The sequence below is a fragment of the Choloepus didactylus genome, chromosome 1 (assembly GCF_015220235.1).
Source record: "Choloepus didactylus isolate mChoDid1 chromosome 1, mChoDid1.pri, whole genome shotgun sequence".
Lineage (NCBI taxonomy): Eukaryota > Metazoa > Chordata > Mammalia > Pilosa > Megalonychidae > Choloepus > Choloepus didactylus.
The window spans coordinates 120,058,352-120,080,150 of record NC_051307.1 but is presented as its reverse complement, the minus strand read 5'-3'; the positions used below and the strand labels follow the sequence as shown (position 1 = coordinate 120,080,150).

Sequence of the window (21,799 nt, the reverse complement as noted above, 5' to 3'; positions counted from 1 at the left end):
GTATTTGACAGTCTGATCAGAATATGTCTTGGAGTGGGTTTATTTGGATTTATTCTATTTGGAGTTCACTGGGCATTTATGATTTGTTTATTTATGGTGTTTAGAAGATTTGGGAAGTTTTCCCCAACAGTTTCTATATATGAATACTCTTCCTAGACCTTTACTCTTCTCTTCCCCTTCTGGAACACCAGTGAGTCTTATTATCTATCATATCCCTGATGTCCATTTCGATTTTTTCAATTTTTTTCCCCATTCTTTCTTCTTTCATTCTTTCATTTTCCATTCTGTAATCCTCTAGGTCACTGATTTGCTGTTCAGCTTCCTCTAGTCTTGTACTATGACTATCCAGAATCTTTTTAATTTGGTCCACAGTTTCTTTTATTTCCATAAAATTGTCTATTTTTTTTTATTTACTCTTGCAGTCTCTTCTTTATGCTCTGCTAGGGTCTTCTTCATATCTTTTATATCCTGTGCCATGCTCTCATTGTTTGTCTTTAGTTCTTTGATTAATTGCTCCGAGGTACTGTGTCTCCTCTGATCATTTGATTTGGGTGTTTGGGCTTGGGTTATCCATATCATCTTGTTTTTTCATACAATTTAAAATTTTCTGTTGTTTTTGGCTCTTGACATTTGCTTAATTTGATAGGGTTCTTTTAGTATATGTAGACTGATTCAAACCCTTATCTCTAATTTGTCAGATCTACAGCTTTGTAGAGTACACTTTCTGTAACTAACCAGAAGATGGCATCCATGATCCACCTGTTCCCCTCAAGCCAGTTCTCCCCTACTTTGTCTTTGTGGTGAGTGGGGGTGTGAGTCTTGTGGGGTTCAATTGGTGCACCAAGCTTGCATGTATAGTTGGTGTTGCCTGCCCTGCATATGGGGTGTGTGTCTGAGTGGTTAGGAATGGGGGGTGGCTTTAATAATCAAATCTCCCAGGGAGGTTCTGGGCTGCAGGGCTGTGTAGGGGCATTCTCAGTCTGTTGAAAGGATGGCTGAATGGGGCATGTTAATTCCCCCCTTTTCACATAGCTCCACCTTCCCAGCTCCGGGACAATCAGCTGAGGGTGCAGAAAAGGCTATTGTCCGTGCCCAATATTGTGGTGTGTGCATGTGTTGTTAGAAACACTTCCTGTCACACTGGGTTGTTTGGGGAAGCTCTGGGCTATGGCACTGGTGCCAGGCAGGAGTGTTCCCAGCCCACCGGGAAGATGGCTGTAAGGGGATGCCTCCCTTTTCTTGGGAAGTTGTGCTGTTTAGCAAATTTTCTCAGCCACTGGGCTTATTGCTTTGAGTCTCAGAGCTCTCTTAGCTCTGCTCTTGTCTGGCCCAAATTGCCAGTCTTTGAGGCTTTCTGTAATGGGCTTCTTAGAGGTATTGTTTTAGAAAAAGAGGAAAAGATTAAAAAAAAAAAAAAAAAGAGGGGCCCTCCTTACAGATCTAATGGACTATTTAAATGCTAAGAGACAAGGAGATTAGGGCAATTAAGGAACAATCAAGAGAGCAGAGAAACTGGCTCTTCAGACAAGGAAACTCAACCTCTGGATTTGCATATGAGCCTGACTCTGTTGGAGTGGAGCCCTGCCCTTCTCTGTTCTATGTTCACCAGAACTCCAAAAAGTCTCTGTTTTTATTTTTGGTTTTTCTTTTTGCTATTTTTGCTAGCCCTATCTCCTCTCTGCCTGGCTGACTGCTCCCAGATTCTCTGGTGTCTGGTCTTGGTCTATCTGTGCTTGGAGTTTGGATCAGTGGAATGAGTTTCCAATAAGAGCTGCAACTGCAGTTCTCCCTCCTCATTCCCAGAGCTGACAGCCCCTCTTCCCATGAGACTGAGCCTGGCAGGGAGGGGTGTGGGTCCCCTGGCCACAAGAACTTACAGATTTCGCTGAGCTCAGCTTTTCCACGCACTCATGAGTGTTGCATGAAGTATGCCCAAAGTCAAATTGCTCTGCGGTGTCCGGTCCATGCAGTTCCTGGCTTTCTACCTCCTACCCTGGAGGAGTAACTAAAACCTACACCTCACCACTCTGCCATCTTGCCCCACCCTCCTCTTACCCACATTATTTAAAATAAAATATCAGTTTTATGAGTCAAAGAAAGAATTCAGAATTCAGTCTCTGTTTTTAATTTAGTTGTTTTTTGATATATAAACCCAAGTTCAATATGTGTATTCATAATTTATTAAGGAATGTCTGCGTAAAAAGGGTATAATATATGACTTACAGGTATTTTAATTGTTTAGTCCTCAAAGTACCACTATAAGGTAGTCATTATTATTTTAATACCTAATTTACAGATGAGAAAATTGAGATTAAAGTGATTAAGTATATTCACAAAGATTATGTAACAAGTAAGTAGTGGTTTCAATTCAAGCTCTAGTCTTTCTGACTCCAAATCCTGCTCTCTCGTTGCCTCTTTCTGCCTTGATGAAAGAGTAAGAAATGAGTAATACAGGTTCAAAGACTGTTTTCATTGTTGACAATGGTATCTAGAAAAAAATAAAGAGAAAAATCTTTCACATTTTCAATTACCATATGACGATTAACCCAAGTGTTCCTTTAGGCAACTTTCCAAGACTTTACAGTTTCTCCTCCATAACCAGTTCTTTCAGTCATTTGTGCCTCTCTCATGATAAAAGATGAGTCCACCTTCAACATTTTTCTGTAGTGAAAGAGAGAGTACTGAGCTCCAAGCCTTTTATTTAGTTGCAGCTTCTGAAATATTTTCAGGAATAAAGGCTGCAGAATTATACTCAAAAAAAGGGTTGTTTGGCATTTCAAAATGGTGCCAACTATGTAATGTTAAGAGCATGCTATACAAATCTTCCTTAAGATAAATTATATGATGTTTCAAGGACTCTTTTAATCCTAAAACTGAAGTGGTTATCCCTGTTATTTTCATCTTACAGTACTGCATTTGAAGTGACAAAAAAAGGAAGTGTGAGTCCAGCTCTGACTACTAGTGTGTTGTTATACCCAAATGGAGAAAAGAAGTCAACTCCTTCCATATTAGCATTAGATGACCTTATTGGCCTATGTACAATTTCAGTATTTTTTCCACTTCTAGGAATAATTTGTGATTTGTGTGTTGTGTTGTGTGTGTGTGTGTGTGTGTGTGTGTGTGTGTGTGTGTGTGTGTGTGAAAACAACAAATAAAGGAAAAATACAGGATAGACGATGAATGAGAAAAAACAAGAGGAGAAAATAGCTGTGTTTTGCAAACTGTAAACACAGGGCAGGTGAAGAGGAAGGGGCTTTCACTGTCTTTACAGTAAAGTCCCTACAAGTTATCACCATCTATAGCTGGCATCAAAATAAAACTCGACTACTTATGGGATCTGATATCAACAGGTGGACACATAGATAGCATGCGTTTATGAATTCTCTGTCATGGGAGATGTTCAAGAAGAAAGACAACTTTAGGGATATATGGATAATATTACACCAAATTAGAGGTTTGATTGATTGTGCTCAGAGGTTCCCTTGCAATTCTATTATCCTATGATCTAAAGTGATAGTTGGGTTAGTAAGTAATTCCACCCATATTATTATTGGTGTTACTGATGGAAAGTTCTCAGCATCACTAAGACAGCAGCATAAGTACATTTCCATTGCAATTCACATTTCTGGCCTTTCTGTTGCAATTCATAAAAGAAGTAAATTACAGAATTGTGATATTTTAAAATCATCATATCCAACTCTTCATTTTACAAAAGATAAAAGAGACTAAGAGAAGTGAAATGACATATTAAAGTTCCCAGAGCTATCTTGTGGTGGGCCTGGTAATTAAACCATGGGGGCTTTGTCCAGTGCTCTATCTTCTATATGTAATAGGATATTTTGTATTCATAGTTCCAGCATGCAACAAAGGGCTATGAAGTTTACAACTTCTTATGACATCATTGTTACATTGGTCACTAACATTCTATATGTTCATGATTACAACAATATAATGGATAAACTAATATCTTCTTCTAAGGCATATGAATGCTGGTTCACATTTGTAATTTTGAAATGATCTTATGGAAGCTGCTCCATGTATTCTAATTGTTTTACATTTTCATACATCAAGAAGGAGATGAAAAAGATAATTTTCAAAAACAAAGCATGGTCTTTCAGAAAACTTTAGGCATATCTGGGCATATAATAGGTTGTACTACTCATAATAAGCAAAGCATGAAGAATATACACCTTCATAATTGCCTTGAGTTACTTGCCGATTATCTTTAAACAGCCTACATCAATAGGTGGTTTCAGATTCTCTTAGCTATAGACTTGGTTATCTGAAACAATACTTGCATTCTGAGCCATCATGATAAATCACGATGATTCCACAACCCAGATTGTCAGATGAGAGACCATCTGCTCCTTGGAGATCTTCATATTGTGTAGAAGAACTCAACTCCATGACTTATGCAAACCTAAAGCTCTCCCAAGATTTCTGCAGATTTGCAGTGGGTTAGCATTCTCATGACCTCCTCTATCACCTGGTCCCCTGATTTCCCATGCTAATCTCTTACAAAATCCAACTCCCTTGACAACTGGACCTACAGCCACTCCAGCAAAAAACATCTGCAACATCCCTTTCAAAACATTCATGAACGTGGTATGATTATGGTAGAATTTCCTGAAGTGCTAAAGAAACTGGGTAATGGGAAGAGTGAAGAGGTGTCTTTCTATCACCCAGTAAATACTTTTGAAAATATGATTAGATATTCCCCTTCTCTGGAGTCCATAGGGTTCCTTTCTTGGCTTTCTCCCCATGTAACACTTGGTTACATTTTTCCCAGGCTCTTCTCTTCACCCTCCTCTATTCCCTTATCTTCTTCCTTTTCTCTGTCCTCTCTGAAGGGGAAGAAATCCTCTTCTTGACCTAAACACAGAAGTTTCACCCTGTCCTCTGAAGCTTTTGGAATACCTTAAGACCTTGTATAACAAGCTTCTGTAACGATACCATAACAAGTTATGTATATGTTTCTAAGCATAGACAGTTCTTTCTCTAGGAGAAGTTCTGGCATATATTTTAAGATGATAACTCAGTCATCACTTTTCCAGTTTGTGAGGCTAAAAAGAAACTAGAAATCCAGAATCAGCCTATAAAACACCCCAAAATTACCACAATGCTATACTAGAGCAAATTACATGCCTCCAGATATAGGGGAGAAGAGAGAGAATAGGGTGTGCGAATGACCATTTACCTCACTGAATGTTATTCAAGATACACTTTTATAAAGGTTATTATGCTTAATATTTTTTATTTAAAATAATCATAATATTGAAATCTGTAACCATTATAAGAAGTATATAACACTCAGTGATTTTATATACATCATTATACATGAGCTTCACAGAAACCTTCTGAGACAAATAGGAGAGGAAAAAAAAAAAATTAGTTCAGGTGTGTAGAGTATAGACTCCAAGAGGGTAAGTAAGTTGCAGAAATGATATATCAACTTTAGTCTTTCTGCATTTAGCTATTCAAATTTAGCTACTTTTTTATTCGTACTACAACTACTTCCTAAATGGTGACCTCCCTTCTGTCTTGAATTTCTCCAATTCAGATTTCCCTTTGCAAAGAGATATTTGAAAAATCCAGATCTGCTCATGTCTTGTCCTTTATTAAATTACTGCAATGCCTTCCCATTTCCTATAAGATTGAAGTTAAACTTCTCAACATAGCTTTTAAGGCCTTGTAAGATCTGACCCCAAGTCTCTCTTCATCCTCCTCTCCGTTCTTCTCAGCACTCTGTTATAGCCATGTGAAAATTTTGTAACTTCTCAATTGTATCAAACTAACTCTCTCTGTCTCTGTCTCTGTCTCTGTCTCTGTCTCTCTCTCTTTCCAGCCTTTCCACATACTGTTCTATTCACCTCTAACCCCCTAGCTCCCAACATGATGTTGTTTGGCTGCCTTCAACCAATTATTTCAGCACAAATTGCCTCACTTTTGAAGTCCCACCATGGCTTCCATAGCAAACTGTGCTTCATCATGGTGCTGGATATACCATAGTATGATTGTATGATTGCTTTTTCATTCATCTGTCTCTAACAGACTGGATGTTTATGAGGGCAGTTTTATTTGCTTAAAAACGTTTATTGAATAAATTACTACAGGGGTCTGCAAACTATACCCATAGGCCAGACCCAGCCAGCAGATGTTTTTGAATAACCCACAAGTTAAGAATAGTTTTTACATTTTTAAAGAGTTATAAGGACTGGGAAGAGAGGGAGAAAAGAGAGAGTAGTAGGGGAAGGGAGAGAGGGAGAGAGAAAGAAGAATGAGGAGAAGGAGAAGGTTTAAGAGGGTATGCAACAAAGACCATATATGACTCTGAAAGCCAAGAAATAATATTTATTTTCTGTCCCTTTTGCAGAAAAAGCTTGTTAACTTCTGAGTTAATAAATTAAATAGTAAAGGTATTTTGATTACAAATTCTTGCCTCTTTCAATAAGCCAGTGTACTCCTCAAATATATTCCAAATATCTTTAAACTCTTCTGATTACTGGGGCAGGGGAGGTGGAGTCACTATGTCTGTTATATGCTCATTGTAAATATCAGTTCACGTTATTGCTTAACAACAGTAATAAAAATCTCTGATGGGTATTGCCAGGTAACAGTGGCTGCTGCTGGCATTAACTAACTTCATAGATTGATTCAAAAGAGGCTGCCTTTTATCTGCCTAAAGTATAAGCCTGGCAGACTATGAGAAAGGGAGAATAAAACTGTTTTTGAGAGCAAAAGCAACCTGGTGATTTTAACTTGCTCTTTTCCTTTATTTCTCAAAATATTTTAAACATCAATTGGGAGCCCATATGTGAAAGAGAAGAAACAAATCTTTCATTTTTATTTGGTGGCACATCCTCTACTGTTTTTACAAGAGAAGTGTGGTCTAGGTAGTTTTCAAAGGAGGAAGACAGTTTTTTTTGTTTCTGTTGCTTTTTAATATGTTTTCAAAGTTGTTATTTAAATAGCTGGCATTGTTAAGGTCTATTATGCATTCAACCATGTACAGTTTTATGTATTTTGCCCTTAGCAACCATAGTTTCTTTCTTGATTGCATCAAAATGCAGTTATTTATGCAAAATTTCCCACTCTCCAATTTTCTCTGTACTTAGCAAATTTGCTGCATGCCTGCTGATTCTCTAGAACATCAATTACAGATAAGTGTCATTAAATAAAAAGAATCTTATTGGCAATTGATAACTATTTTGAAAACATACTGGGCACCAGAGTTTTTTGCAAACGGATGTAAAATATTTTAGTGCACATAGCCTTTCTTATGACAAAGTGTTTTAATAGGCATTGGGAAATAAATTCTAAAAGCTTCTTTTTATTAATTATCTTTATGATACTTATTAATTTGCTTACATGAATAATGCTATTAGAAAACTATAGCTCAACAGATTTTACAGTGCAATTAATGAAAATATATCCTTTTGTTCACTGGGTTGTTTACTGAAAGCCTATCAGTTTTGGGGTATGATTTATTCTCTGACAAGCAAGAGTGGAACCATAGAAACTGGTGGAGAGCAAGCCTGCCAAAGCTGGTCTGTCAGGGTTGGGGGAAGGTAGCTGGGATCAGGGAACAAGTAGGCTCTGTGCTAAAAACCTTCTAAGTTACTTCATATGGTGAGTATGAGTAAAACATTGATTGCCTGTAGTCTTAACATGCATATTCAGCTAATAGGGGAAATAAAATCAGAACGTGTAAGTTTGTTTATTGTTATTTGTTTAAATTCTCAGTTAATTTCTCTCTATTACCTGTAATAAGTGATAGGTAACATACAGTGTAGACCCAAGCTATGGTCAGTTCCCCCAACAAATCCGTTATTGGGACAGTCACAGAAAATGCAAGACCTGTTACTGGCTTAATTCACTCAAGTATCACAAACCATAGGTTCACCATTCAGGAATTAGGTATAGATATGGCTAAGAATATAGTAGCTGTCTTTATAAAAAAATAATTGTGTTTGTTCATTCAATCATAGCATCTTGGGGCACATAACATACACAGGAGATTTCAAGATGAATAAGATGCTGTGTCTTCCTTCAAGGAGTCAACAGTTTAATTTGGGAGAACTAACTATAAATACTGTAATTGCAAACTGTTAAAATGAAAGTATGAAAAATGGATTGTGAAAATACAGGGCAGTCTAGTCTGTCTAGTAGATGTTATAATGATGTTCACATTGGCCAATCACCAGATAACTGTGATGAAAGGATAAGAAAGGCAACTTCTAAATTGAAAAACAAAAATCCACAGAGAAAAATACTGAGACTTTTTCTATTCCTGCCCAGGTAATGACATTAAGGACAAGAAAGGTCTGGCAGACCCTGGTTTCATAAAATTCAATTTATAACTTGAGTTCCTTTGATAAAATGTATTATGGATGTGCTTGTTTAGTAATTTATTACTGAAATATAGTGAATAGTTGTTCATGATGCATCCCTCTTAATGTGAATGAAATAGCTGGTAATAGTAATGTTAATATCATCTACCTTTAATTCAGCCTTATGTTAGACACTTTGCTGAGGGTCTTATATACATATTTCCATTTAATATTTTCAACAGCATTATAAGCTAGGAACTATTATTATCAGCATTTTATAGATTAAGAAACTAAAGCACTTCAAGTGCAGATAGGGAATGTACTGGGAGAGAGAAGAGCTGGGATAGAGACCCAATGTTTGACTGGCTGAAAGGAGTGCTTTTAACTATGCATGTAAAAATAAAATAAAATTTTATGCATGTAAAAATAAAATAATACTCAATATGCTTATATCCAAAAAGTCAACAGCAAAGGACATAGGCCTAGAGTAACACATTTATAATTTGGGCATAGTCACTTAACATTTGTTTCTTTGAGAGTAAATAAAAATATCTTTTGCATTGTTTTCTCTGAGATTTTTTACCTACTGATTCCCAATTGTATGACTTTGCTTTTTCCTTATAGTCATTTTAGACTTGTGTATAATCAGTAAGTAGTAATTTTTGGATAGAGTGGGAAAGCACTGTTGGAGACAAACCAAAGAAAGAGGATTGATAAACAATAGTCAAGTGGTAGCTTTGAAACATTGTTTGTGGGTTTGATTACATAATATAAAGTCAAAGATGCTGGTTGATAAACAGCAATTTTTCCTGTTTCTCAGAAATATTTTTATATGCACTGTTGCCAGGGGTCACAAACTTGGACGAATCGTGAAGCTCGATGCTCCCTTTCCTCTTCCCACACCTCAAGACCCTCCTCCTACATGTTCCTTGCACCGCTGCACTACTTTTAAGGGACAGCATATCCCTGGCACCTTCCCTACTCCCTTGTGTGTCCCATTCCTATCAGTGTGTTCATTTCAGCATCCCCATTTTGACTCCATTGCTCAGCACCCAGATCTTTCTGCTGCATTGGAATTCAGAAACCTAGTTTTACATTTTCACCACAAAATAAGTTTTCACTATAGTTTCTCTATTAGTTTCTGATTGCTGTTGTAACCAATGAACACAAATTTAATGACTTAAAACAACACAAATATATTATCCTCTACTTCTGAAGACCAGAGGTCTGAAATGAATCTTACAGGGCTAAAATCAAGATGTCAACTGAACTGTGTACCCTCTGGAGGCTCTAGGGGAGAACTCATTTCTTGCCTTTTCCAGTTTCTAGAGTCCTCCTCCAATCCTTGGCTCATGGCTGCGTCACTCTGACCACTCTTCATCACATGTCCCTCTCTGACTCTGACCTTTCTACCTTCCTTTCTCCCCTATAATGACCCTTTGGTTACATTGGGCCCAGCTGGATAATCCAGGCCAATCTTTCCGTCTCAAGAGCCTTAATTAAATCACATTTGCAACATCTCTTTCACCATGTAAGATAACATATTAATAGGTTCTGAGGATTCAAATGTAGACATCATTGGGGGAGGGTGACATTATTCCATTTAATAGAGTATCCTTTATTTGGGACCATTTGATACTGCAAATTACATGGCAAAGTTTTCAAGGAAAGTATGTTTGTAATTTGTAAAATTTCATCAATCCTCTTTTTAGTTATAATTGGCCGCAAATAGTCACATTAGTTCTACCTGATTATTTCTATTCTCTTCATTCCTTTTATCAAGTGTTTGAACTAAAGCAATTTATTATAATATGATTAACTTTATAAAGTTAAATTATTTTTGTTTTCCAGCCTTTGGTGCCTCTTGCATTCACCAATGAAAATTACTTCACAGCCATTGTAAACTGTGGCATGGATCTTCCTTATACATCCATATTTTATGTTTCAGGAATTACTTGGACATAAAAGTCCATTGAATAGCCAACAGTAAGCACTGGAGTGAAGTTTATCCTTGCTTCCTTCATCCCTCTTAGAGCCTAGCCAATATTTGAGGAAAAAGTCCATCTTTTATTGAATGGTCATTTTGGTCATCCCAAAAGTCCATTCCAGATCTTTGTAAGGAGGCTGGTTTCATTGAGATACTTGGATCTCTTGCATTCCTTAGCAGAAATGGCTTCAGTCCTTCACCACATGATGCATAAAAGAAGATTAATGGGTTCCATATCCTTGGTTACATTCTTGACTTCTGCATTATGAAACACAACTTGGGCTGGAAGATTCTGAGAATAGGAATTTCATGGTGTGGAATAATGTGCAACTTATGAAGTAAACTGCCCCCTCTCACTTTGCCTCCTGCCTCTTTTTTTAAAAAAATCATATCCTCCTTTTGTAGAATGCAACACATATGCATAGAAGCGACAACCCTTCAAGTTCAATTTAACAAGTAGTTACAGAGCAAATTTCAAAGACTATTATAGGCTACAGTTCTACAGTTTTAGCCTCCTGCATCTTCAAAAATAAATTTCTGCATAGAAAACAAGAAGCAAAAACAGAGCTTGCTTTTGATTGCTTGATGCTCCAACACTTGCTTCACTTAAAACTTGTAAAATGTCATTTTATTTATCCATATTTTCACTTTAATAAAGGATCATTGACATGTAAATGACATTTTGTTATTACAGAAATAAGGGAGAAAAGATTATACAAAGTATATTTTATTTCTTTCTATTTTTTAAAATCAAATGATGGACATATATGAGTAATGTTTTTCATTTTATTTAAAAGAAAAAAATTGCTTAGCTTCTTTCTGTGGGCTGTCTTGCTCATGAGCCCATATCAGCTGAACACTATGAAATCCTGATACTTATATCTGGAAATTTGTCTATATATTTAGTTAGGTTCAATAAACAGCTGCTGGTTGCCTGCCTTGAGTTTAAGTACTATGTGATAAACTAGTACTGCAAATATACATAAAATATAGACCCTGCCTGCAAGTGTATAGTCCAGCACAACATAGAAATTCTATTCAAATACAAGTACAGCACTCCTGCCCAGTGGTGACACCAATGTAATTAAGCCTGATCCTTGCCCTGGGGAGATCAGAATCTAATGTGGAAGGCAGACAAGTGAATAAAAAGTAAAATATATTATGAGTGCATATGTGTTAAATGGAAGAGCTTTAGCTGTGAAAGACTCAGCAGGCAAGTGGCATCACAGGATTGAATGACATGAGGTGAGCAACTAGGGTCCAGAGTGTGTTTGTCACCCTTGAATATCCAGAACCTAGAAAATATCGATGTGCTCAGGAAGATGATCAGTCTCTCAGAGAAAGAAACCTAGCAGAGTTATCTGGTCACTGATGGGTAAGTCATCAAAGATGTGCTTTGGCCATGGTCAGAATGTTCATATTCTTTATCCATGTCACTCTTCCTTCTCATTATCAAGAATAATAGCAAAGATTTATAAACAGCTTATTATGGGTAATATATTTGCTCATTTAATCCTCACCATAAGCTTATGAGGTGGGAAATAATCCTCATTTCACAAGTACAGAAAGTAGAGTATAAAGAAGTTAAGTAACTTGCCCAAGCTCCTGTGGCCAGGAGAAGGAAGAACCAAGATCTGAACCCTGTTTTGGCCCTAAAGCTGACATTTGTAAATTTGAAGCTATATCACCTAATGGGTCTTTGGAACAGTTAATTTTAAAAATGCTTTCTTTATATGGGTTGTTACTACCAACTACAGTACAAGTGGCTATTTCAGGAAGATATTATATCTTCCCAAATTATGTGTTAATTTAAATAGTCTAAAATTGCAGAGGGAAAATTTATTTCCCTGGCCCTGTTTCTCATATCCCTAAATATTCCTTGAAGAAGCAGAATAATAAAAGTGTGAACCAAATACGATGGAAGCAAAATAGAGAAATGTAAATGTTGTTTTAAGGCCACATCAATGGACACATATAAATTAGAGAATATTTTATCTCTGTCATCCCAATATAGCTGACAGTAAAAAGACTCCAATTGGTGGAGGCAATATGTATATTGATAAGAACATATTTAATTTTCCTCCTCTCAGGGTTTGTCTGAAGGATCGCTCAGTGCCTTCCAGCCGTAAAAACTGGTTATGATTCCATAAACATTCCTTCCATTTCCTTGTGTATATAAAGTTCTTGTCTTAATTGTAGAGTTAATGTTATTTCCTGCCATAGCTATTAGCATTACTCTCTATATACAGTTTGCTTATTACAGTAAAGCTTGGCTATCTGGAGACCAGATGTCCTAAAACTTTAGGCTTTGATCCAGATCTGAAAAAAAGCTGATGAAAACATGCATACTCAGTATCACATCTACCCATTTCCCTCTTATCATAGAGACCTGTTTTCCATAGCCACTTGAAATAAACAAATGAGCAAGCCCAGAAGAAATGAAGACTCCAAGGTTACCTCCCCGTGGTTTGGAACTATATGTACCCCAGAATATCAAAATCATGTTCTTAAAGCTAATCCATTCCTGTAAGTGTAAACCTATTATAAGTAGAGTTTCATGAGGTTACTTCAGTTAAGGTTCAGTTAAGACCCAGAGTGGGTCTTAATCTTCTTACTGGAGTCCTTTATAAATGGGATGAATACAGGGAGAGAGAAAGCCTTGGAAGCAAGAAGCTGAAATCAAAGAACCCCAGAAGAGAAGGGAGATATGAGCAGACACTGCCATGTGCTTGCCACAAGACAGAATAGTCCAGACATCCTCAGGAAGAAAGCATTGTCTTGATGATCTACCTTGATTTGGACATTTCTCTCAGTTTCAAAATTGTAAGCTTGCAAGCTAATAAATTCCCATTGTTAAAGCCAACCCTGGTAACTACCTTCAACAGCCTAGAAAACCAAATGAGATTTTGGTACTAGAAGAGTGAGGTGCTGCTATTGCAAATAACAAAAATGTGGAAATGTTTTCTGATTGATAATGGGTAGAGCTTGGAAGAATTATGAGATGCTTGATAGAAAAGTCTTAGATTGCTTTGAACAGACTGTTGGTAGAAATATGGAGGCTAATATAAGGTGATTCCAATGAGGACTTAGACAGAAATGATGAATGTGTCATTGCCAATTGGAAGAAAGATGACCTTGGTTTTAAAGTGACAGAGAACTTGGCAAGATGGAATCCTGATGTTGGATGGAAGGCAGTATTTGAAAATGATGAGCTTGGATATTTCTCTGAGGAGATTTCCAAACTAAATGTGCAAAGTGCAGCCTGGCTTCTCCTTGCATCTTATAGTAAAATGAGAGAGGAAAAAGATAAGCTGTGAAACGAACTCCTAGGTACAAAGAAACCAGAAATTGATGCTTTGGAAAATTCTGAACTTCTGGAAAATAAGTCCCCAGAGAATAGTGCTCCATGTGTGGGTTTAACTGAACATGGAAACAGTCAGCCATTTCAGTGCAAGTCAGGATTGGAAAAGCAGTTATCCAGAAAGGATTTGTGGAAAGTTCCCTTCGTCTGATGGTTTGGACCCCTGTGTACTACGTGGGAAACCAGTAAGTTTTTTGTGAGACATGCATGAACAGAACTGCTGCCGTCCTGAGCTAAAAGGGACAGAAAAGAAACAGATTGAAGAAAAAATGTCTTCAAAGGAGAACCATGGAAGCCAAGGTCTGAACTGAAGACATCTTCTCGGGTCAGTAGAGTGAGCCCACCCATGTGTGTGGAAAGGGTGAGTATATCCAGCACTTGAACAGGGCAGGGCTTCCATCCCATTGTTCAGGAAGAATGTTACCACCCATTGTTTCCAGATGCCTGGGGGATTGAGGAGAGTTTGGCTGCCACCCCAGTGTTTGACAAGGGTAGAGCCTGTAGTCTGATGGCTGTCCTGATGCTTGATGAGGGTGGAACCTTTAGCCCACTAGTCAGGGAGAGCAGCACTTCAGTATTGGGGAGAGGATGACCACTGCACAATCACTTGCAAAGTGTGGGGCTGCTGCTCCATCACACCAGAGGACAAAATATTATTCCATAGATGACTCTCAGATCTTGAAATCTAATGGAATATTCCCTGAAGTGTTTTGGAATTTTTTGGGACCCCTGTTTTCCTTCCAATTTTTCCCTATGGGAATGGGAGTGCTTATCCTATGACAGTCCTTCCATTGTATATTGAAAGCAGATAAGTTTTCTCTAAGTCTTATAAGCCCACAGCCAAGGGGACTTGTGTCCCAGGACAGACCACACCTATAAGTGATTTTGAAGAGACTCTGTACTTAGTATTGTTACTAAAATGATTTAAGGCTTGTGGGATATTGTGATGGAATAAATGTATTTTGCAAATGGAAAGAACGTGTCTTTTTGGGGTCCAGAGGGTGGAGTGTGGTGGTTTGGAACTGTATGTACCCAAGAAAATCTGTTCTTAAAGCTAATCCATTCCTGTGAGTTTAAACCTATTGTAAGCAGTTTCATGAGGTCACCTCAGTTAAGGCGTGGCCCAGGGTGGGTCATGATCTGTCTACTGGAGTCCTGTATAAATGAAATGAACACAGGGAGAGAGGAAGCCATGGAAGTAAGAAGCTGAAATCAGAGAGGCCTGGAATAGAAGGGAGAGACCAGCAGATGCCACATGTGCTTTGTCATGGGGTAGAGGAGTCCAGGATCGCCAGCAGCCAGTCTTCCAGGAGAAAGCATCATCTTGATGATACTCTGATTTGGACATTTTTCTCAGCCTCAAAGCTGTAGGATTGTAAGCTAGTAAATTCCCAATGTTAAAGCCAACTCATCTTACGGTATCTGCTTTCAGCAGCCAAGCAAACTAAAACAGCATGTTTTAATTGACTAGTTTTTCAAGCAGAACAATAAAATCTACATAAAAAAAGAAATTTTGTGAGAAAGTATCATAAATTATACAATAGGAAACAAAGAGATGGGAAGGAAGAAAAGCAGAAAGAAGGAAGAGAGCAATGGAAATCAATAGTCCCTGGTTCCCTTACTGAAATGGGGAAAATGAGGGTAAGGATGGGCTGGTCAGTAATTAAATAAGGAATCCCAATTAAATACAATATAAGGCTGGAGGGATAAGTTCACCCAGAAAATTTTCTGTAGAAAATATCCAGATGTTGGGGATGAGTGAAGGATTAGGAAAATTGCTCAATCACCAAAGGGCCAGAGCCAAGATCAAAGTCAGCTTGGCCACCAGTATTGGAACCAGAGAGCAAGATGGAATAGAAACAAACTGAGATCTGAAGTAAAGAAAGGGGAGAGGATTTCTAAGCAATAGTTTACAACTCAGCATCATCTGGGGCTTGCTTGTTGGGTCAGCAGGAACTTTTTGCAATGGTGGATTAGTGTGGCTTAAAGAGTCAATGATGGGTTTACTTGCAGTCAAAGTTGTGATTAAATATTAATGAAGTCATTGAAGGCTGTGGACAGCAGACACTTGAACAGAGCTACAATAAAAAGCATGATTAGTTACAAAATTCATTATACAATGATAAAGACTTCCTAAACCTCAATTCCTAGTACCTAACAATATATTACTCTGTGTGTATGTGTATATGTATCTATGTATTAACAGTGATCTGTGAATCAATGCTGAAAACATCATGACACCACTGACACCTCAATGCAAATTGCCTTGAAAGCTCTTGCTCTGTATTAAACTTGGTTGAAACTACCTCTCACATGTACCACTGAACTAAGGAAAGATGAGACCATATGCTCAGTAACTATAGCTTGAGAACCAGTGCCCTGTTAGCTCTGATGGGCTACAAAGTCTATGCTGACATTCACTTCCACCAGCTTCCTCAGGTCATGTCATTATCTGTGTTAAATCCGATGGCCAATCATTATACTACTTCTTGGTATACATGCTTGACTCCATTGGACTCTCCTTTTATCATAAACACTTAGGGAAGCTGCAAAAGCGGTTAAGTCCATCTGTTTGCCCACTTCATGCCTATATCTGTGCAGCTGCATATGGTTGAAGAAAAACCCAATGCCCTGCAAATCTCAAGTGACTCCTTAATACTATTTCACAATACTACCATACTTCCCTAGTTCAATTATCCTCTCACTCTTCCAAAGTGAGAATCATCTAAATCCTTACTACTCAAAGCAATGACCATAGACCAGCAGCATTTTCATCACCTGTGAACATTTTAGAAATGTAAGGTCTTAGGCTTCATGCCAAATCTATTGAATCTAAATCTGCATTTTAAAAAGATCCCCAGGTGATTCATCTGCACATTAAAGTTTGAGAAGCATGGAAGTTCTGACCTCATCTTCTCCTAACTTCTCTCTTATTTATGCCACACTAACCACACTGGACTACTGGGTATTCCTCAAATATACCAGCATATTCCTGCTTTAGTGTCTTTGCACTGGTTGGTCCCTTTGCCTGCATTCTCTTCCCTCAGGTTTCCATATAATTAACTCCATCATTTCCTTAAAGCTTTGTTCAGATATAGCCATTTCATTGAGTCCTAACCTGACCACTCTATGTAGCATTCTAGCTCATTCTCCTCCGCACACATCATGACTCCCCTTATAGGGATGGTTTGTGATTATTTTTTCCATTCCACTCATCATTTTCTAGCATACTATGTCATTTCCTTGTTTGTTATATATGTCTGCTAGCCATTTGTTTATCATCTTCATCCTCTTGAATATAAATATTGTGAGAGCAGAATTCTTTGCCTATTAGTTCACTAATATATTACAAGCACCCAGAACATTGCCTGGCTCATAGTAGGCACTCAACAAATATTTGCTGAACAAGTGAAAAGCAGACAGTGTGGAAAAGAAGTGCCTGGGCCTATGCCCCAACCTGTAGGCCTTGGTTAAGGCTGCAATTAAATTCTGTTAAGGTTGGAGTATCCGCCATTATATAAGATGCTGACGGGACAGAAGCTATCTTTCCAACTTTGTTTTTTCCTACAGACTGATTCTAGTCCACGTAGCTTTCTTCTTTTTCTTTTTCACACAGCTACAAAAAGGTGTATACTTCTTCTTTGACCTAATTTTTCTTTAATTCCCTCTTTTCCTGAGCCCATGGAACTCCATGATTAAAATGTTCCTTTATGTTCTACACCTTTTCTCAGAACATTCTCTCAACTTTCTTTTCCTAACTGAAACTTGGCTATCCCCTGCAAACAACACATTGCTTGCAGAACTCTCACGTGGAAGATGCTTGTCCTTCCACTTCCCACTCACCTCAGGTGGTATTCTTGTCCACCTTGCTCCCATTAGCTACTTCCAGGCCATCATTACTTCCTTATATTGCACATCTCGCTGCTCCTATGCTATCTCACTTTCTCTGCCCTCACTGCTGTTATCAACCTCCTGATCATTCTTTCTCAGTCTTTAATGACTATGGCACAGTTCACTGTGTAAGTCCAGACAGACAGTCATTCAGTACTTTAGTGTTCATAACCTCCAGTTCTCTAGTGACACCCTACATTTCTCCAACTCAGCTACCTGACTTCTATGTCTATGCTCCTGATTTGTATTTCCTCAAACTCTGTTGTGATATCACTAATTCAAGCATGTCACCTCAGAGGACAACTTTCTGCCTTCAATTTATTTGCTCATCTACATCCACTACAAGTTTTCTGATTTCATCAGGATTTCCAGATATCTGTTCTGTCTACATTCTTCCTGTTAGTCACCTTCTGTTACCAGTTCCATCTTTATCCAACGTAAAGCCCGTGGACCGTAATTTTAACCACCTTTCATTAATACACTGAACCCCCTTGTCACTTATCTGGCTAAGCTGCAAACTTGAATGAACCCAAGTATACAGTTTTCCCTTTTCTGGTTTCTTGAATCTTATTTGAGAAAACCACACAATGAAGAGCTTTTTTCACTCTGAATTATTCATTATGAACTGATCAGTACTGCCAGGGAATTCTATTATGTTTCTAGCATCAGATCACTTTCTACTCTGTACAAAAATTATTTGAGTTTTCTGAATACCTCTTCTCTCCCCTCTATTTAGGACTTGATGTTGCCTCCTAATTCACCAAGAAAAAAAAAAAAAAAGGAACAAGTTGGTCTTTCTCGGAAAAGGCTTCTGTGACTCCCTAAGCAGTGTTCCCCATCCCCTGCCCTACTTCATATTAGGTAATTGCCTACTATTACTTGCTTTTAAATTCCCCTTTCTTCTCTTTCATTCTTACCACACATATAATTACTAAGCATTTGTGTAATTTGTTTACTATCAATGTCCCATACCAAACTCTCTGAGGTCTATGTTGCTCATTTCTATTTCACTAGAACCAAATACAGTATTGAATACATATAGTAGGTTCTCAGTGAATGCATGGAGGAATGACCATTCTTTTGTGTTCTATAATTACAACAGTAGCCACTCTTAATTGAGTGCCTATTGCGTGTCTGTAACAACCCCACCTGCTCTCTGTGTATTGCTTCCCAGCAGGCCTATCAGCTAAACGTTATTGTTACTGTATTACAAAGGCAGGAGTCAAGGCTCTGAAAAGTTAAGTCATGTGAGCTCATGTGCATGGTGGGAATGTGGTGTAGGTGGTATAGCACAGAGCTATTTGCTTCTTGATACATTGTTCATTCTGTCAGACTTGGGCTTGAAGAGAGAAGAGAAATCTCTTCCTTCCTTGAGAAACTCATAGTCCGGTAGAACAGCCAGAATATATAATTACAATAACATGGGATACCTGACAGGACACAATTAAAGACAACCTGTTAAGGGGCATGCATGCTTAGCATCCTGCCCAGGTGCATGGATTTAGGGTTATCAAAGAAGAAATTCTGATGCAGGTGAAGACTATTTCCTTGGTGGCAGTCATAGCTCATCAAGCCAGAATTCACTCATCCAAATCATCCAGAAAAGTATGACACTAATTGTAGTATTTTCTTTTTTCCCAGAAATCATTTCTGCCTGTAGCCTACAGAAAGTCAGCACAAACAGCTAAGCACGAAAACTCCAGTAACTAAGGTTGGAAGCAATCAGAGGTGGTGAGCAAGTAATCTGGATTCCATATTTTCTGTAGAGAGGGAGACTTTGTGAGCTAGGACTCAACCTGGAAGCTCCAATAAGCTATTGTTGAGCAAAAATGGACCAAACTGCCCTCTTCCTGCCAGAAAGCTTTAACAAGTTGGCTTCTAACAGCTGCAGCACAGTTCAGAGTGGCCGAGAAAGAGTCCAAGGCAAAGACCTGAAAACATGCAGGCAGAATGAACATTCCCAGGCAGTAAAGTGGCTGCAGCTGGCATTTTTCAGAGCCTTTAGAAGAGGAGCAAATCTTCTTAAATCCCAGGATTGTGCACACAATGGAGTAGCAGTATATCATAGCAATGTCATTGATAAAGCCTCCAAAGAGTCTGAATGTAAGGCACGTCTAACCAGGGAATCTGAGAATTCTCTACTATTAAAATTAACAACCTCGGCTCTAATATAATGTGGGACACAAAAAGTGTGGGATGCAAAAGAGGTCAGCAGATGGCAGCACCAGATGATGAGGAAGAAAATCCAAATGGCCCAAGACAGAACTATTTCCCTTGGGCCCCTAGTTAAGGGTTTCACAGGAGTATACACACAGAATGTATTATTTGTAGTTTTTGATATATATATATATAATGCATAAATATATATATATATAATGCATAATATATATATATAATGCATAGATTGATAGTTTTTTCAATACTGTATATGGATATTTTTACACTCTATGTGTTCTGTTATCCCATACTAATCTTTTTGTTTCTTCATCAATTTCCACATAGATTATTATCTTAAAAAATTATATTCCTTGCTGTGTGCTCTGCTTTACACAAGCACCATTCAATTGCTGAGTGGTCTTACAATGCTGACTAAAGCAGTCTGGTTTGGTATATTAAAGAGAAAGAGGAAATTGGCTTTCTTTATATGTGATAATGGCTACAAAATTCCATTAAGTTTATTGGTAGTTGTCAGAAAATACCATTACCTTAGAACCTTCTATTATGGCCAACATTTTAAAGAATCTTGAGGGTTGTTCATGTGGATGTTGAAGTTTCCTATGATGATGGGGAGGGACTGTAATGGAATGGAAAACCATTAGTCATTTTGTCAGAATTTTCAACAGGAGGAAGTGACCAGGATGTCAGTGATGACAGTAGCAAAGAATGATGGCAGTAAATATTACACATTGAATGAGGAAAGAATTTGCATTCAAGAGAAAAAGTAATATATCTGGCACCCAGGGATCCTCTCCTCTTTCTCTACCTACCACTTGGCCTTTAACAATTTAAGAATTTAGTGAATTCTTCATACTCACTTGCACGGCACCCAGCTGCCATAGCCTAGTGCTTTTATGCCCTGTACATTTGTTTTCCTCAGGTCAGCTATTCTGGTGGCAAATCTTATGCACCATGCAAACTAAATCCTTAAAATGATAGTCAAGTCCATTTACAAAAAAATGAATTTGTGCCTAGAAGAATCTCCTAATGGAAATTTTCCCTTCTGTAAAGATTACCTGTGGAGAGAGGAAGACTATTCCCCTGGTGAAATATGACTCTAAAGTGGGGAGCCCTGGCAAGCAATGTGCACATGAAGGAGCATTTCATCATTCTGGTTCATACTCCATTCTTGCAGAGGCCGGAGGGATCTCCTTCCTTTTGAAGTTTCTTAAGAATTTCAGATATGACCCTCTCTATCTCCATATACTCCTAATAAAATGCAATGCACAGAGGGTGGGGAATGTGGGGACAACATACCTCCATGAATTATGTCAAGTATTTATTTCTCAGTCTCATCTCCCACTGAACTTCAAGCAACCCTGGCTGGTAGCCAGATTCAACAATTTGCATACTTGTACCCTGTATGCTTTACTTCACTCTGTTTTCCACTCTTGGAGCATTCTCTTTCCTTCCCTCTATCTTTTACAACCAAATACAATACCTCATGTGTATATATCTCTTCTTCCCATGCTTGCCACAACTCAAGCAGGCTCACCAACTGTCTGCATGGAATGATCTGCCCTTCCTTGGATTTCAGGCTGCTTAGTTATCCTGCAAACTCAGCTCTCTGATGGGTTCCAGAAAAGTTACTATCTTGCAGGTTATCTGGCTTTTTCTTGTTCTTAGAGTAGGAGTGACCCTCTTTCCATATTTCTACAATGTAGGCAGAAGCACCAGACTCTGTAATGTCTTTTAGTATTTAATATATACTTTCTTTTCTCATGTTATGTTTTGGGTGAGATCTTTGGCTTTGTCCAGACTCGAGTATTTATGTCTTTGTTTTTGGATTTTTTAGTGATTATAATTTTCTTCTAGGATTACTTATTTTTCATATTTATCTGTTCTTGATTCATATCTAACAGGTTTTTTCCCTTATTTCAATTTTTTACTAATACCATTTCTTCCTCTGTTCTTTGACAATATTAAATATATGTATGCCAAGGTGATTTTTAGATTGCTCTGTTATTTTCAATTCACTAGAGCAAATTCTTCTCTTGGATTATAATTTTTGTT

General features: G+C 37.9%; 1 long non-coding RNA gene across 3 annotated transcripts in view; it reads right to left on the bottom strand.

The window, feature by feature from the left end:
* Window positions 1-2,121: 2,121 nt before the first annotated feature.
* LOC119537896 overlaps window positions 2,122-21,799 on the bottom strand; it is an 88,072-nt gene continuing 68,394 nt past the window's right edge. For 2 of the 3 annotated variants that reach the window (XR_005217477.1, XR_005217478.1), the window contains exons 6-7: window positions 20,275-20,363; window positions 2,122-2,488 (exon numbers count right to left, since the gene is read on the bottom strand). This is a non-coding gene — a long non-coding RNA (uncharacterized LOC119537896). The remainder of the gene's footprint in view (window positions 2,489-20,274; window positions 20,364-21,799) is intronic. The other variant, XR_005217479.1, reaches the window with a different exon arrangement.